Genomic DNA, 19336 nt, shown 5'->3' with positions numbered 1-19336 from the left:
TAAAAACTGCTCCAGGGACCTGCATCCTGCTGTGATGGAGCCGGGTATGGCATTTGAGGCTGGCATACAGGCTGGAAAAAAGAAGTTTTTAAAGTTCTTTTTTTGGGGTGGGAGGGAGTTAGTGACCACTGGGGGAGTCAGGGGAGGTCATCCCCGATTCCCTTCGGTGGTCATCTGGGCAGTTGGGGCACTTTTTGGGGACTTGTTCATGAGAAAAAAGGGTCCAGAAAAAGTGACCCAAATTCTCGCTTCTGGCACCCTTCTTTTTTCGATTATCGGCCGAGGGCGCCCATCTCTCCTGCCTTCACCATGCCTCCGACATGCCCCCCATCAACTTTGTCCATTCCCATGACAAATTGCAGTTGGAGACGCCCAAAATCGGCTTTCGATTATACCGATTTGGGCGCCCATGGGAGAAAGATGCCCATCTCCCGATTTGGGTCAAAATATGGGGGTCTTTCTCTTTCAAAAATAAGCTGGATAGGGTGTCTAATACCTTTGGACTAGCCTTGGGAAACCCCCTGAGTACTTGCAATCTCACTCCATCATCTTGGATGGAAGAAATGAAAAGAAAATTAAGATACCAAGACCAAGCCAAAAAGAAGAGGAGGCGAGCAGGATGAGGAGATTGTTCATACTTATTTGTTTCTGCTAAGCACATGGGCAGGATAGGAAAGGCTACAGCTCCAGAGAATGATGAAAAGGAGCACAGAAGGAGGAGGAATCGAAGGAGCAGCTACTGCACTCAACCACTCACTGAAGTATCCCTGATGTTGTTTGATTTCATTTATTAAACATTTTATCTATATGCAACCCATTCAGAAATATACATTTTTTAAAATAAATAAAGAAGCTTGGAAATTATCAAGGCGGACCCCAAGGAGGACATGGATTCTGCTATACACAGCTCAGGATCATAGAGTCTGGTGGCCAGTGTTGCTTTAATGGATCTAAAGACAGGTTTGGCCTGATAAAAATGAGGGGCGATTACCTTTGTCTGGCAACAGAAGGGGTAACAATGTATTCATCAGTGTCTTTTCCCAATTCACGTCTTGGCCTTTGGAAACACTGGAAGTTGTAAGCCTGCATCTAGTAGGAAGAAGGACAAGCTCTCACTGCAGCAGAACGAGAGGAGGACAGAGCCTATCATCTAACCTTACTGCTACAAAAAGGGCCCGTCTTAGGCAGGGGCGACAGGGGCAGGCGCACAGGGCCCCGCGCTCCTAGGGGCCCCGCATCTCTGGCATGTCTGTCCTCCTGTCTCAGAACACCTCCCTGCTCCGTACCTTAATGTGCATCCACATATCAGTAGAGAGCATCAGGCAGCGGCAGCGATTTTCATATCCCGTCAGCTGCCGAGCCCAGAACCTCCTTGCTGCTGTGTCCCGCCTCCTTTTTGATGTCACTTCCTGCTTCTGCATGGGCAGGATGAAACAGTGAGGAGGTTCCGGGCTCAGCAGGTGATGGGATATGAAAATAGCTGCCGCTATCTGCCGATCTCTACTGAAACATAGTGGATGCACATCAAGGTACGGGGTGAGGTGGGGTTTTCAGAGCTCTAAACCTACTTTTAAACTCTGATAAATTATTGTGGAGGATGCAGGCGTGGGGGAGTGCGAGATGCAGGAGCAGGCTCAGGCAGGGGCCCCACTGAACTGGTCTGCACAGGGCCCCGCAACTGCTAAGACTAGCCCTGGCTACAAACACCAGAACTGAAGACCAGGATCTGATGCAAGTCCAGCATAGGGGGTAAGTGGTAGTTGCCTGCCTGGTCTGTACTACATATAGCCATGAAACTAAAGGTATTCTTATATGCCATTGGGCCTAATGTTCTGTGTGGAATCTTTTTATGACGACTAGTAGACAGAAACCAAATCTAGTGGGTCAGGAGGTGCATTGTAAATTTGTGTTTCATGGGATAAAAACATGTGGCATGTAATTGGGCTTACATTTTCTTATGCTTGTGTGTTTTAAACAATGATATTATGCTGTGTGTTTCTTTCAATCCAAGAGGGTTATTTATTTAGGAAGGTGTGTATGGAGAGGGTTGTGTGTAGGTGTATCTATATATATCTCAGAGGATGCGTATATAGTATTTGCATGCTGTACAAGTATGGAAAAGGCTTAAAAGCTGTTTGTAGATGATTTTCCCCACTCTTTGCTCTCAACATTTCACAGAATTATGCTGGTCAGAGCAGAGGTAAATGCTCTCATGCAGCTCAACTCATATTTATCATTGACACCTGCAAGTCATGCCCTGAGGAAGAACTTTCTGCAGAAAGATATTTCTTTGAACAACACTGTCTGTCATAAGCAACAGACAACCTCAAAATAGACATTGTGCTTTGTGAGACTGAGCTCAGAAGGAAACAGAGCGGAGGAAGGTGACAGGAAGGATGGATGGACAAATAGCCCAAGAGTGGGATGGAAAATGAACATGTCCTGAGCCAGCACCTGATTTGTCACTTCTGGAAACTTGGCTCTGAGGTGAGAGGGGCAGAGGGAAGTCTGTTCTCCACTGTAAAGAATAATAGGCTTGGTGTACATCCAAATCTGCATAACACAAAAATGGAAGTAGAGGAACAGGGAAAGGAGAGTCCCCCTTCAAGTGCCCCTCTGCTCTACAACAGTCAGTGTGTAAAATGAGATCTTCAGCTGTTCTAAAATGTCAGCTTGTAGCTCCTGGCCAGGTGGTTACTGAACAGAAGAAATAGAAGACCAAACTCTGGATATGCTATTTCTGCGAATGACACCATTATAAAATAGCATGGCCATTGTCTAATATTGTACAAATTAATAGTAGACACCATCAGTTACAGAAAGAAAACACTTGCACCTTGTATTCTATTTTCATTGTAGAATGATCCTCTCTGACAGAATTGAGAGAGATAAGAGCCCAGAAGAGTCACGGGTGTAGAGCGCAATAACTATTAGGTATTGCATTAACACTTGTGTATTTGAGTGACTTTGCGAGTAACAGGTTCACATTGTCCTGACAGTTTCTGACTGACCTGGCCTGGCAGATCTACAGTTTCTTTTAAAAGTCTTCAAATCCTTGTACATTTATCACATTCTGTTGTCTTAGAAATACAGTTCAAAATGCATTAGGGCAGGAGTTTGTTTCACAGACCTATACAAGTAGAAAAAGCATGCAGAGCATAGTTCATGGAATTCTTTCCAAACCCTTTGCATGTAAATGCATATGTGTGTGTCGGGGGGGGGGGGGGGGGGGGGGTCATGTTTATGTCTGTCTCTGCATATGTGTTTTTTGAGATGTATGTGCTTTCTCTGTATCTGTGAATGTGATCAAGTGAGAAGATGGGAGGGAAAGGCAGTAAAAAAAAAGTTAATTCCTTAAATCACTACATTACAGTGAATCAGTATGTGTATAGTGCAGCTGTAGGAACTGCTTCTCCCATACAAATTTTTGAGGCATTTTTTGAAGGGGATCCATTTCTTTTCAGCCTCCCACTACATGCACAAACTTCTCTTCTGCAGCGGAGAAACATCTGCCAAGTATCCCACATTCAGCAGATCATCTCCCGCACTCTCACTGGGGAGCCAAGAACTCTCACTCAGCAGACTCTCCCTCCCACTGGCAGCGGAAATGCGTCAATAATCCATTATCTCCTGTTGACGGGACCAGTCTTGCAAAAAGAGCTGCAAAATCTCATAGCTCCTATCGTGAGACTGGTCCCGCGGCAGCAGGAGATGACATTTTATTATGGCATCTCCTACTGGTGGAGGGGAGTTGGCTTGTTGGTGCTATGAATGCAGAATTGAGGTGTACCAGGAGGTGGTGTCAGGAGGTCAAGTGGGCGGAGCTGGGGGCATTTTCTAAAATATCGCTCTCAAAACTTGGGACTCCTTGGTAACTCTGCAGAAATATTCTCTAGATCACCTCCTCAATCCAGTGACAAGAGCTGTCATCCAGTCTCCTGCCCCCACTGCCTTCCCATTGGCCAGATCCTACCTACAGTCTCTGCTGCTCATTAAAATGGAAGCAGGAAGGGCAGGTTCAGTCATATGGGGGGAGGGGGATGGAGAAGTGGAACTACAGAAATGGAGAAGACATATACCCATCCATCTACTTTCTGGACATTAATGTAAAATTCTGCTGACTTCTGAAAAAAGCCACACAATTGGCAATCCTAACCTTCTGAGTCCTGAGCATATCTCACAGATGAGTCAAAATTAGGATCCTGTATCTACTGTGGTACCGGCAGATTCAATTGAGTACTTCTCTCCCTGGTTTAGGAGTTTTTAACCTTTGATTTACAGGCTTCATCACGTGCATCTCCTTGTGACTCTGGGTATGTTACTTAACCCTCCATTGCCCCAGGTACAAAATAAGTACCTGCTTATAATATGTAAACCATTTTGATTGTAACCACAGAAAGGCAGTATATCAAATCCCATCCCCTTTCCTTTATTTATTTATTTGTTTATTTATCACATTTATACCCCACATTTCCCACATGTTTGCAGGCTCAATGTGGCTCATATTAAACCGAGAAGGCAATCACCAACCTGGTTATTAATCAATTACAATATATTGTTGTAAACAGAGAGTGTAAAAGAATAAGTTGAAAGAAGGGAAAAGGGAAAGGAAAAAGAGTCCATAATAGTCCATTAATGTATTGCTTTGGAGGACTTTAGGATTTATGTTGGATCCTGGGAATAGGCTTTCTTGAATAAGCTGGTCTTGAGTAACTTCCTAAAGTTAAGATGATTTTGGGTAGTTTTGACAGCTTTTGGTAAAGCATCCATTGTTAAATCATATATCTCCGAGGACATCGTTTTTCATATATTGGTGACATCATCTGATGGAGCCCTGATGCAGACACTAGACACTGTGCATGCATGGGACCAGCAGTGTTCATTTTTCCACTGGAGCAGAGAGGTCATGATTCTGCAAGTTCTCCTCAGCACATCTTTGTCCTCGATTTTTGAGTGCCTTCCTCGTGTGCAGGTACCATTTTAAAAAAATTTCCTTTTCCCTGTCTGGGTTAATTTTTCTAAGAGTTTTGCGGCACTTTTAAGTTTCCTTTATTTTAGTGGCTTTGAGGCCCACTGAGGCCTCAGCACTGGCTGGGAGTTTTTCAGGCCTCGATGCTGATTTCCTGTATCCAGACCTACCAGTTCTACAAGAACATGTACTTGAAGTCCTTGATATCCAGTGTGCTTGCCTTTGTGGACACTCTCCCACCGGAGCAGGCCACAGAGCTTCACTAGTTGGCTAGTAAGCAGGAGTGCATAAAGTACCTGACTAGGGGCAGGTACTTTCATGGTTGTACATTTCTGACTTGGAATTGCATTTCAGGAGAGATTGGCAGACCTCCCTTGCAATGGAGACAATCTTTTGGGGAACAAGGTGGAAGAGGTTACAGACCTCATCAAGAAACATGCTGGTACCATCAAGTCCCTGCCTTGGTCTTCTCCTGTATCATCAACACTGTAGACGTTTTCTGGTGGATAAAGAAGAGGTTACTACCACTCTCAAATATTTAGGCTTAACTCTTCTTCTTGTCCTCAGCAACAAGCCCAGTGCTCCCACTCTTCATAGCAGAGAGTTTAGAAACTCCAGCAGGCTCCCCAGTTGAAGCCATGGACGAGCTTTTGACTGGCTCCAAGAGAGCATAGCCTCAGTAAACATGTTTGTCCTGGACACTCTTTCGGTGGGTGGGAGGTTACATTTTTTCCAGGAAAGGTGTTCCCTTGTAACCTCAGACTGGTGGGCTCTGAAAATAGCAGAGATGCCAAGGATGGCTCATCCCAATACCGCTTTGAATGTAGTTGCAAAAACCTCAGAAAGGCGGTATATCAAGTCCCATTTCCCTTTCCCTTTCCCCAGTGCTGGAGATTTACCACCGCAGTGCTGGAGATTGAAGGCCAATGAGTGAGATTTTTCTCATGAGTCCCAGTCAGGTCTAAAACTAGTTCTGGCAGATGCACTTTCCAAAAACTGACATATTCCAATCAATAAATAGAAAATAACATTCCTTTTTCTAACTTTGTTGTCTGGTCATACTGCATACATAAGCCATGTTGAATATTGACCCCTATATTTTTGGACAATTATTTTGCTTCCAGACATTCATGACTGATCCCTTACAGTATATATGATTTATTTCCAACAGAGGTTGGGTTACAAATAGTGAAAAGGAGATAGAAGAAAGGCCTTCTTTCCCCCTTCATAAAGGATATTTCCCCATTCCAGCCTCTTCCCAACCCACTGAAGGCTTCATGTCTACAGCAGGACAACAGGCAGATGGAAGAGCCATATTCAAAAACAGTACACAACGAGGAATGATTGCTTTTCTTCTTTTGTATTCCTCTTTCATGAGCTCCATGAACACACTTCAACATGCTTTACGGATCTGTCACAAATAAGTCACAGGAAGCAGTATTTTTTTAAACTAAAAACTCAAATGTTGCATTCCTCAAACCTGATCTGATACACACACAGAACATTTTATTTTTACTAGGGCATTTATTCTCTCTCAGGTGCTTTACACAGAATATGAAGTCTATAATAGAACACATGGCCACAGCTGTAGAAAGGGTATAATGGGATAGAGCAGCCTACTCATTCTTCCACTGACTTGCCTTGCCTCTATCAAAAATAGAACACCAGACTACATGGACCTGAGGTCTTGTCCTGCTCTGGTAGTTCTTCTTGAACCTTACAGAAAGGCCAGTGCAGACAAAAAGCAGCTGCAAATTTGTAGCTGACACACTCCTCATTGCAAGGAGCTTCCTTGCACACTGAATTAGTGTCACGGTTGATGGCAGTGTTTTTATGAGCAAAACTCCTGCAGAAGGTTGCACGAGCTGGGATTTACCTATTGTGTTTCAGGATGCCCGCTTAACAGATCCTCAAAGTGAAAATCAGTATACTACAGGGGTCCTAGATTGATAGTACAAAGCAAGCTTGCTGCTGCTGGGCACCTCTAACTGCGAAGAGGTCGAAGAGGTGCCACAGAGACACCAGGGCAGGATGAGCTGAAGTCTGATAGCTCTTCAGCTGATCCCATTCTCCTGCATGGGATCTTTGCCATTGGCAAGCAGAACTGTGATGTGTTGAGGAGCAGCAATCTACAGCCACTGCTGCCTGTGCTGGCTCCACACTTTAAAACAGCGGTTATGACTTCTTGTGGTAGTCTCACAAGAGTTTGCAGCCTGCACTTTAATCAATGGAGCTGGCATAGGAAGCAGCGATTAGGAGTTCACTGCAGCCTGACAAAATGCCAAAGTTGCTGCCTCTTAATTCGTGAGAGGAGGGGGCTTTGGCATGTGAGCTGGAGTCAGGGGCCCAAAGCGTGTGTCACATGCGAAATTCATGTGATTTGGTATGTCTGAAATAGTCCAGGATGGTTATACTTTCAACTGGCAAAACAAACCTCCAGATTATCCTCCGAGAGCAGTATTCATATTCCTCAGCTCTTAGCAAAGGGAACGAAGGCCGGTTACACTCTCAACTAGCAACACAAACCTCCAAATTATCTTTGAGAGTGGTATTCCTCAGCTCTTAGCAAGGGAAGTGCTTGCAGAGGAACTCTCCTCCCTTTTCAAGGCCCACATAGTTGAGCCTGTTACACCAGGGAAAGAAGGGAAGGAATTCTATTCCAAGTACTTCCTCATTCCCAAAAAAACAGGCAGATTTCATCATATCCTTGACCTTAGGGACCTGTATAGATTTTTGGTCAAAAAAAGTTCAGGATGCTTTCCCAGGGCACCCTTCTTTCCATGATTCAGAAAAGTGTTTGGCTATGCTTTCTGGACTTAAAGAACACATCCAAGTCACAGGAGGTATCTCAGATTTTTTTTTTTTTTTAATTTCATTACATTTTGAAAATACTATACAATAGGAATCAAATGACATTGCAATTAAGTGTAACATCATGACCATAATGGAAGGAAAAAACAACTTATTCAATTCACCACATTACGGAAGCCAACTCTAACGCAGAACAAAGAGAGACAATTACAAAGCAAATTAGGGAAATATGGTTGACTTATGTAACTCCCCTGATACCCATCTTCCCCAAAGAAAATACCAAAAGAGAAACTATATTTACTTATTTGTAAGAAAGCTTCCAGCTGAGAAGGATCATTAAAAACATAATTAGTCTGCTGATAGGAAATTAAACATCAGGCCATCTTTAATTGAACTTTTTGAATTTGGGCTGGAGACTTGGTGGTTACTGACTTTTGGAATTCCACAAGAGCTTTTTCTATACAGGTATTGTAGTACATGCTTTGAATCTGTGAATGCATTGTAGAAACCTATCAGGCTTATTTTTGAAAGAGAAGGACGCCCATCTTTCGACACAAATCGGAAGATGGGCGTCCTTCTCACAGGGTCGTCCAAATTGATATAATCAAAAGCCCCAACTGCTTTCCATCACAGGGATGGCCAAAGTTCACAGGGGCATGTTGGAGGCGTAGCGAAGGCGGGACTTGGGCGTGCCTAACACATGGACATCCTCGACCCATAATGGAAAGAAAAGGGCGTCCCTGACGAGCACTTGGACGACTTTACCTGGTCCTGTTTTCTTACGACCAAGGCACAAAAAGGTGCCCGAACTGACCAGATGACCACCGAAGAGAATTGGGGATGACCTCCCTTTACTCCCCCAGTGGTCACTAACCCCCTCCCACCCTCAAAAACAAAACTTTAAAAATATTTTGTGCCAGCCTCTATGCCAGCCTCAAATGTCATACTCAGGTCTATCACAGCAGTATGCAGGTCCATGGAGCAGTTTTAGTGGGTGCAGTGCACTTCAGACAGGCGGATCCAGGCCCCCCCCCCCCCCACCTGTTACACTTGTGGTGGTAAATGTGATCCCTCCAAACCCCACCACAAACCCACTGTACCCACATCTAGGTGCCCCCCTTCACCCGTAAGGGTTATGGTAGTGGTGAACAGTTGTGGGTAGTGGGTTTTGGGGGGCTCGGCTATGTACCTAGGAGCAATTTCTGAAGTCCACTGTAGTGCCCCCTAGGGTGCCCGGTTGTTGTCCTGGCATGTCAGGGGGACCAATGCATTACAAATGCTGGCTCCTTCCATGACCAAAGGGCTTGCATTTGGCCGTTTCTGAGATGGGTGTCCTTGGTTTCCATTATCGCCGAAAATCAGAAATGACCAAGTCTAGGGACGACCATCTCTAAGGACGACCTAAATTTAAAGATTTGCGTGTCCCCGACCGTATTATTGAAACGAAAGATGGACATTTTGCGAGGATGTCCTCAGCAAAACTTGGGAGTCCCTTTCGATTATGACCTCCATGTGACTCCTGATGAAGGTTTTTCCGAAATGTAGCCAGGTTGGGTCCTGTTTCCATTAATTGACATTTGGATAAATTCTGGTTGTGTTTGTCCTTCCTTGGATCGCTGCTGCTGTTTGGTTGTCTGTTCCACTTCTGCAGTAGACTGTCTCCTGTTTCTTTCTACATCTATGAAGGTCACCAATGCTTTAGAAACTTGTCATTTCTTATTCTAGAGTACATAATTTGAAAGGAAGATTGGTCCCTTTAGTTTTGCCTGATTATGATTTGAGTTCTACACTGACCCATTATGCTGGTCATAGACAGTGTGAAAAGTGCAGTATCTGTCCACATGCACTAGAGATTTCCACTTTTGAGCACCCATATACCAAAAGAACACTGACATTAAGACATACATCTGATTGTAAAATATCACAGGTTATATACATTGTGCAATGTCCTTGCCCACTAGTGTATGTAGGAAAGACTAAGCGAATGGTGAAACATAAAAACATAGGAATATAACAGTAGCCATACTGGGTCAGTTCAATGGTCCATCTAGCCCAGTATCCTGTTTCCAACAGTGGCCAATCCAGGTCACAAGTACCTGGCAGAAATCCAAATCCTATCATAGAAAAAAGAAGAGAAGTGTTTTACAAAGGCATCAATGGTAGAAAACATATATTGTCTAAATTACATCATAACACAGTCAGCATTGAGGCATCATCAATAAAATAAATTAGCTATGAGACCTCTTATAGCCTCAAGCTATTTCAGATCTGCAGCACAAATTCTGAAATAATCATCTGCCTCTTAAGCTGAAATGCATTTTTTTGATTTTTTTTTTTTTTTTTGGACTTATAAAATTAAAATTAAAGAGTATACTGGTTTCAATTTTATTTACACCTCAATTAAAGGAAAATTGTGTGAAAGAAAAAACAAAATAAGAAACAGCAGCCCTTTTACTTAGCTGAGAGGCGATTTCACATCGCACAAGCACAATGCTGGAAGCAAATCAGTTTAGTTCCTGACTCCAACTGAATAGGGAACATGGCGTTTCAGCTCCGTAGAGCCTGCATCTGTGGCAATATTAAACTGGGCACTGAATGACAACTTTACCGTGAAGTTCAAACCATCACAGAGACGCCAACATTGTACAACAGTGTTGTTTTTTTCCCTTTCTTTTGTTTGATAGAAATTCAAATCCTAGCAACATTCCATGCTACCAATCCCAGGGCAAGCAGTGGCTTCCCCATGTCTGTCTCAACAGCAGTCTATGGACTTTTCCTCCAGGAACTTGTCCAAACTTTTTTTTTTTACCCAGATACGCTAACCACTGTTACTACATCCTCCAGCAAAGAGTTCAAGAGCTGAACTATTAATTCAGTGAAAAAATATTTCCTCCTATTTGTTTTAAAAGTATCTTTCTATATAAAAGGCAACCCCAACGTTCTGAAGCCTCCACGGAAGTTGAGGCGCCCGAGATATCCGCTGTGCCCTGGAGTGTCTGCACCGCCCTCGCGTCAAAACGTCATGACGTCGAGGGTGGAGCTATGACACTCGAGGGCCGAAACGGAAATGCCACAGCGAACAACTAACAAGGCAAGTAGCTCGGAGGGACGGAGGGAGGGGGCCCCTTGCTAGCGCCCGTTTCATTGCGCTCAGAAACGGGCATTTTTTCCTAGTTTCTATATAACTTCCTTGAGTGTCCCCTAGTCTTTGCACTTTTGGAATGAGTAAAAAATCGTTTTACTTTAATCATTCTACACAACTCAGGATTTTCTAATCATGTCTTCCCTCATCCATCTCTTTTCCAAGCTGAAGAGCCTTAACTGGAACTGAACGCAATACTCAAGGTGCGGTCGCACCATGGAGCGATACAGAGGCATTATTCACCATCCCTTTCCTAATAATTCCTAGCATCCTATTTGCATTTTTGACCGCCACTGCACATTGAGCAGAAGATTTCAGCGTATTACCTACAACAACATCCGGATCTTTTTCTTGAGTGCTGACCCCCAAGGTGGACCCTAGCATCAGGTAACTATGATTCGGATTATTCTTTCCAATGTACATCACCTTGCATTTGTCCACATTAAATTTCATCTGCCATTTGGATGCCCAGTCTTCCAGTTTCCTAAGGTTAGTGCAATTTTTCACAGTCCACACGTGTTTTAACAACCTTGAATTGTTTTGTGTCATCTGCAAATTTAATCACCTCACTCGTCATTCCGATTTCTATATCATTTATAAATATGTTAAATAGCACCAGTCCTAGTACTGATTTCTGTGGCACTCCACCCTCCTCTGTTGAGAGAAATGACCATTTAAACCTACCCTCTGTTTTCTGTCCAATAACCAATTCCTAATCCACACCAGAACATTGCCTCCTATCCCATGGCTCTTTCTCAGGAGTCTCTCATGAGGAGCTTTATCAAAAACTTTCTGAAAATCTAGATGCACTACACCTTTATCCACATGTTTATTTATGCCTTCAAAGAAATTAAGCAAATTGGTGAGGCAAGACTTCCCTTGGCTGAACCCATGCTGACTCTGTCCCATTAAACCATATTTGTCTACATGTTCCATAATTTTATGCTTTATAATAGTTTCTACTATTTTGCATGGCACTGACATCAGGCCTAGCAGTCTGTAATTTCCTGGATCACCCCTGGAACCCTTTTTAAAAATCAGCATCATATTGGCCATCCTCCAATCTTTAGGTACTATGGACAATTTTAACAACATGTTACTTATTACTAACAGCAGGTCAGCAATTTCATGCTTGAGTTCTTTGAGTACCCTTGGATGTGTGCCATTCAGTCCAGGTGATTTATTACTTTTTCATTTGTCGATTTGGCTCAGTACATCTTCCAGGTTCACTGAGATTTCTTTCAGTTCCTCCGCATCATCACCCTTGAAAACTGTGAAAACACAATTATTGAACACTGGCGCTGAATAAGCCGCAATGTGACATCAGCACTGCTTGCAGAACCCTGGCATTCAGTGGGCCACACCATTGGCGATCTAAAATTTTTTATATTTAAGGTTTTGCAGTGTAACTGGAGAGGAGGTGATAGAGACATCTATCTCTTATGTGAAGAACAGAGACATCCAGTTTTTTTTTGCTCAGTTACACCCACAAGTGGAATGTGGAAATTGATCTCAGGTCCTTTCTTTAATTGCCCTGATTTAATTATGCCATTGTTCACAATGAAATTATAAATCTATATTTATATATATTTCCTTTTTGAAAATTAGCATTGTCTACAGTCACATATATGTGCACTGGGTTATTCTACACCCATGGATATTTTGCTGTATGCATGTGGGTGTGCAAGTATATGTATACATATGTACAGTGGGGGAAATAAGTATTTGATCCCTTGCTGATTTTGTAAGTTTGCCCACTGACAAAGACATGAGCAGCCCATAATTGAAGGGTAGGTTATTGGTAACAGTGAGAGATAGCACATCACAAATTAAATCCGGAAAATCACATTGTGGAAAGTATATGAATTTATTTGCATTCTGCAGAGGGAAATAAGTATTTAATCCCTCTGGCAAACAAGACCTAATACTTGGTGGCAAAACCCTTGTTGGCAAGCACAGCGGTCAGACGTCTTCTGTAGTTGATGATGAGGTTTGCACACATGTCAGGAGGAATTTTGGTCCACTCCTCTTTGCAGATCATCTCTAAATCATTAAGAGTTCTGGGCTGTCGCTTGGCAACTCGCAGCTTCAGCTCCCTCCATAAGTTTTCAATGGGATTAAGGTCTGGTGACTGGCTAGGCCACTCCATGACCCTAATGTGCTTCTTCCTGAGCCACTCCTTTGTTGCCTTGGCTGTATGTTTTGGGTCATTGTCGTGCTGGAAGACCCAGCCACGACCCATTTTTAAGGCCCTGGCGGAGGGAAGGAGGTTGTCACTCAGAATTGTACGGTACATGGCCCCATCCATTCTCCCATTGATGCGGTGAAGTAGTCCTGTGCCCTTAGCAGAGAAACACCCCCAAAACATAACATTTCCACCTCCATGCTTGACAGTGGGGACGGTGTTCTTTGGGTCATAGGCAGCATTTCTCTTCCTCCAAACACGGCGAGTTGAGTTCATGCCAAAGAGCTCAATTTTTGTCTCATCTGACCACAGCACCTTCTCCCAATCACTCTCGGCATCATCCAGGTGTTCACTGGCAAACTTCAGACGGGCCGTCACATGTGCCTTCCGGAGCAGGGGGACCTTGCGGGCACTGCAGGATTGCAATCCGTTATGTCGTAATGTGTTACCAATGGTTTTCGTGGTGACAGTGGTCCCAGCTGCCTTGAGATCATTGACAAGTTCCCCCCTTGTAGTTGTAGGCTGATTTCTAACCTTCCTCATGATCAAGGATACCCCACGAGGTGAGATTTTGCGTGGAGCCCCAGATCTTTGTCGATTGACAGTCATTTTGTACTTCTTCCATTTTCTTACTATGGCACCAACAGTTGTCTCCTTCTCGCCCAGCGTCTTACTGATGGTTTTGTAGCCCATTCCAGCCTTGTGCAGGTGTATGATCTTGTCCCTGACATCCTTAGACAGCTCCTTGCTCTTGGCCATTTTGTAGAGGTTAGAGTCTGACTGATTCACTGAGTCTGTGGACAGGTGTCTTTCATACAGGTGACCATTGCCGACAGCTGTCTGTCATGCAGGTAACGAGTTGATTTGGAGCATCTACCTGGTCTGTAGGGGCCAGATCTCTTACTGGTTGGTGGGGGATCAAATACTTATTTCCCTCTGCAGAATGCAAATAAATTCATATACTTTCCACAATGTGATTTTCCGGATTTAATTTGTGATGTGCTATCTCTCACTGTTACCAATAACCTACCCTTCAATTATGGGCTGCTCATGTCTTTGTCAGTGGGCAAACTTACAAAATCAGCAAGGGATCAAATACTTATTTCCCCCACTGTACATATGTGTATACATGTGCATATATATATATATATATCAGTACTGATTTTCAATGGATGGCGGTAAGTGTTCCCTCCTGAAATGGCCACATGGTAAGTGGTTCAGTTACCGCATGGCCATTTCTTTACAAAATAAAAGACAGCCTTTTACTCACTGTGGTAAAAGGGGACCTCAATGTGCATCAAAAACATGCACTGATGCTAGTGTAGGTCCCCTTTTACTGCAGCTTAGTAAAATAGCCCCTAACTTAGGGGCGTTCTGGGGGCACAGCTTGGGTGGAGCCTCTACTTAGCTGGTTAGCGGCAAAATTCAGTCTGCCAACTGGCAAAATAAGCAGATAAAGTTAGGATAGCAAAAAGGCTGTTCTAACTTTATCCGCTAAGATAACTGGGTACCGGTCTGAATATCAACTGGATATTCAATGCTAGAGGGTGGACATGCCCTGGCATTAAATGTCTGGGGTTAATTCAGCCAGTGACTGTAAGTGATTTACTGCCACAGATTGAATATCAGACTCTGTGTGGCTTACAGTAAAAACTTGGCACCAAGTTGCCCTTCTTGTCCCACTTTTATGGCAGCCCTTACTGATGTTTCAGATATAGTCTGTTGCTCCACCTGATTGCTTTTTCTTTTAAATCTTTTTGGTCAATCAGGACAGTTCTCCTGTCAATTCTCTTATATGTATAATACAATAATGGTCATAAAATCTGAGGTCAAAATTAAATAAGAGAAACTCCTGAGCCTCCATTTTAGGATTATTTTTTGCATTTCAGTCCCCTGGATCTTAACAGCCCTGGTCCCCATATAAATGACATAAGCTATTGGCATAAACTGTGAGAAGAAACGTGCAGAGAAGCCCCACATCCATGTAGAAAGTGAGTGACATCACTCTTTTCTCTCCCATGGAAACTAGAATGAACATAAAGATTATTGTACCAAGGTTTGGTTGCCTGGCTTCCCTGTCTATGGTCCCTCCCCTTTGACTGTGATGTCATCAGAAATCATGTCAGTGCCTCTGTTATGTCATGGTTCTGTGGAAGTTTTCTGCAGTTTGAGTGGCTACATGCTCTGTTGGAGTTTGGTGATGCTGAGAGAAGGAGCCACAAACCATTTCAGGAACGAGGAACCCGCATTGAACTAGAAGGGAAAATTAGGTTCTTACCTTGGTAATTTTCTTTCCTTTAGTCATAGCAGATGAAGCCATTACGTATGGGGTTATGTCCATCAACCAGCAGGGGAGATAGAGAGCACTCAAACTTTCACAGTGCCCTCTTGGCCAGCTAGCTCCACTGCCTCTTCAGTATTTGAAGCTTCCAAAGCAGTATGGCAAACCGCAATGGGAATCACAAGAGCTTTCCTCACAGCGAACGATGGCCCATCACAAGGGCATGAACTCATAAAAGAGGGAATGCACATCCTCCTGGAGGGAATAAACTCATCCTCCTTATTGTATAAGTGGAGGGGAACACACGCGCCTCCTGGAGGGAATCACACATCCTCCCAACACACTGGAGGGAATGAACTTATCCTCCTATTTAAAGAACTGGAGGGGAACACATGCGCCTCCTGGAGAGAATCAACACATTCTCCAAAAAAAACATGCTGGAGGGAATGAACACATCCTCCTAAATTTAAACTGAACACGAATCCTGAAGATTGTTTTCCAACTTTCTCCCAAGGAAGGAACTTCAGGAAATTAGAACAGAACCTGAAAAACAGATTCACAGCATACAGACAATCATACAGGGAGGGCTCATGGCTTCATCTGCTATGACTAAAGGAAAGAAAATTACCAAGGTAAGAACCTAATTTTCCCTTCCTTGTCATCAAGCAGATGAAGCCATTACGTATGGGATGTAACAAAGCAATCCCTAGATAGAGTGGGAACAAGCCACACCACGCGCTAGCACTTGTGCACCAAAACGCGCATCCCTCCTGGCAGCCACATCCAGCCTGTAATGTCGGGCAAAGGAGAGCTTAGAAGCCCATGTTGCTGCACTGCATATCTCTTGAAGAGAGAGTGCTCCAGTTTCAGCCCAAGAGGAAGAAATCGCTCTAGTAAAATGTGCCTTAAAGGCTACAGGCGGAACCCTGCCGGCCAGCAGATAAGCTGAAAAGATAGTTTCTTTGAGCCAGCGGGCAATAGTGGCTTTAGACGCTGGAGACCCTCTGCGAGAACCGGATAGCAAAACAAACAGATGATCAGAAGTCCTGAAAGAGTTAGTAACTCGCAGATACTGCAGCAGAGTCCTGCGCACATCCAAAAGGTGCAGCTGCCCAAAAGATTCTGGAAACTCTTCCTCTGAAAAAGAGGGCAAGAAAATAGGCTGTTTAAGTGAAAGGCTGAAACCACCTTAGGCATAAAGGAAGGCACGGTCCGAACCGTGACTCCGGACTCTGAAAATTGCAGAAATGGGTCTCTACAGGACAGCGCCTGGAGCTCTGACACCCGTCTCGCCGAGGTAATGGCCACCAGAAAAACGGCCTTCAGTGTCAAGTCTTTCTCTGATGCTCGCCGAAGCGGCTCAAAAGGAGATGCCTGCAGGGTTTTCAAAACTAGCCCCAGGTTCCAAGCTGGACAGGGTGCTCGCACTGGAGGTCGGAGCCGAAGCACCCTTCTAAGAAGAAGGGCTCCGCTCCATCTCCAGGCTGAGCCACTGCCTGTTGCAGCCAAGCTAGGCAGGCTCTCACAGCATAACAGCTGCATGCAGACGCCCGAACAGTGAGACCTGCAATTTCAAAGGACCGTTTCAACGCTGTTTCCAGCCTACGGTCTTGAACATCCTTCAGGGCAACACCTCCTTCAACAGGGAGGGTAGTTCTCTTTGTCACCGCAGTGACTAGGGCATCCACTGTAGGCATTTGAAAATGAGCCATATGTCCCTCACGCAGAGGGTATATCTGCCCCATAGCCCTGGAAACTCTCAAAGGTCCCTCGGGGTCAGCCCACTGAGCCGAAACAAGCTCTAGGATGGAGTCATGCAAAGGGAAGGCCCGAGCAGCTTTCTTGGTACTACCATCCTGGGATTACCCGAGGAGGCCATGCCACTGTCAGGATCTTCAATCGAGAGGGCCTGCAGGGTATCTGAAATAAGCGCTGGCAGCTCATCACGGTGGAAAATCCTCACCGTGGAGGGATCATCCAGATCCTGTGGTAAATCCGCACCTGAATCTGGTTCCTCAGACCAAGAACGTCTGTCAGAGTTCTCCGAATCCTCACACCCCGACCACGGGGGGGAAAAAGGTGCACCACAATCTGAAGGGGAATTAACCCTTCTGCGCTTATCTTTAGGCCAAGCATCCAGGAAAAAAGCCTCACTGGGCAGTCCCAGGCCAGAATCCATCGGGGGGGGGGGGGGGGGGCAATCAGAGGAGCCTCAGGCGACCCTTGAGGAAGGGCTCTTTTCATCATGTATGCTTTATGCAGCAAAAGCACAAAATCCGGGGAGAAAATCTCACCCTGGGCACCCAAATCCTGTCCGGTGCTAGCCACTCTTGAAATAACCTCATCTCGAGGTGCTCCACCCGGCTCAGGTCTCTCCGTGTCCACGGAGGCCGCGCCATGCGGTGTAAGCAAAATGGAGCCCGCTGCCAGCTCAGAGCGGGAAGAAACATCGCTCGCCATGCTCGGGCCGGCTCCTACGCCAATACAGCACGATTTACAGAGCCCTGCTGCTAATTTGTGCTTGCCACAAGTGGAACAGCGCTTTACATTGTCCGCAGCTATCGCCGAAAAACGGCGGTAAAATCCAAAATGGCGGTTTCGCGCCAAAATCGCCCCGATCACGGGCCCACCCCGGAGGAGTTGGAAAACACTCTTACCTCAAAGGATCTAGTGTACAACTACGATCCTGCTGAAAATCAGGTCAAAAACCTCTGTTCCAGCGTCTCTGCGTTTAAAAACGCGACGCGACTTTTTTTTTTTTTTTTTTTAAGCTGTGAGGAAAGCAGAGGTATTGAAGACTCCGCAGGCTCAGATGATTGGGAAAGGCAGGGAAAGGGCGAACCTATATGCCTGCATCCACTGTTGGTGGGTAAGGACAGGGAAAGCAAGGCAATATGTCCACATCCACAGAGGTATGGGTAAGGCAGGGAAAGGGCTAACCTATGTGCCTTTAAAGTGAAGCTGCTATAGCCTCCAACACCCCGGTTAACAACTGGCAAGCCAGGAACCACCTCCCGGCAGATTTTTCTGGAGCTCGAACAAGCTGCAGCCACCCTGCTAAGGGAGATAAAGAATACTGAAGAGGCAGTGGAGCTAGCTGGCCAAGAGAGGGCACTGTGAAAGTTTGAGTGCTCTCTATCTCCCCTGCTGGTTGATGGACATAACCAGTGTTGCCCAATTGGGCGGGAAATTTTTGCCCGCGGCGGGTTGCGGTTTTTTGGGCTTTTTTTTTTTTATTTTGGGCGGTTTTCCGGCGGTTTTTTTGGCCTCGGGGGCAGGGTTAGTGACGTTTTGGGCGGGGTTACTGACGTTCTGGGCGGGGCCGATGACGGGGGAGGCGGGGCCGATGACGAGAGAGGTGGGGCCGGTGACGGGGGAGGCGGGGCCGATGACGGCGGGGGCGGGGTTGATGACGACGGGGGCGGGGTTGATGACGGCGGGGGCGGGGTAATGACGCGGGGGTGGGGGGTGTCAGGGGCGGGGTTTGAGTTTGGGCGGGTTTTGGGCTGTTTTTAGGCTGGATTGGGTGGGAAAAAAATTTTCCACCTGCCAACCCTGGACATAACCCCATATGTAATGGCTTCATCTGCTTGATGACAAGGAAGTGGTATTTGCAGGCTATATGTGTTGTGCAATGTAATGTAATGTAATGAACCCTTTATAGTTTTACTGGCCTTCAAGCAGATTGTTATTTATTTTTGGGAAGAGAGCAGTCATAGGATTTAATTTTCTGGAGGCCACTTATATCCCGTGTTCCCAGATTTTTTACCCTCCCATGGCTTCCAGCCCATCAGGGGTGGGATCTTAGTCACTGGTTGTGATTATGTAGTCATTGGGAAAACACAGAACATCTTGTGTCTGGTTGTTTAATTCTTTAGGGGGCATAGTCTATTCTTTGCAGCCCTCTGAAGAAGACTTTCTTTTCAAACTTTTCCTTTGCATAGAGCT

The sequence above is a fragment of the Microcaecilia unicolor genome, chromosome 5 (assembly GCF_901765095.1).
Source record: "Microcaecilia unicolor chromosome 5, aMicUni1.1, whole genome shotgun sequence".
NCBI lineage: Eukaryota > Metazoa > Chordata > Amphibia > Gymnophiona > Siphonopidae > Microcaecilia > Microcaecilia unicolor.
The sequence above is the reverse complement of the archived record's forward strand: the minus strand, read 5'-3'. Positions refer to the sequence as shown.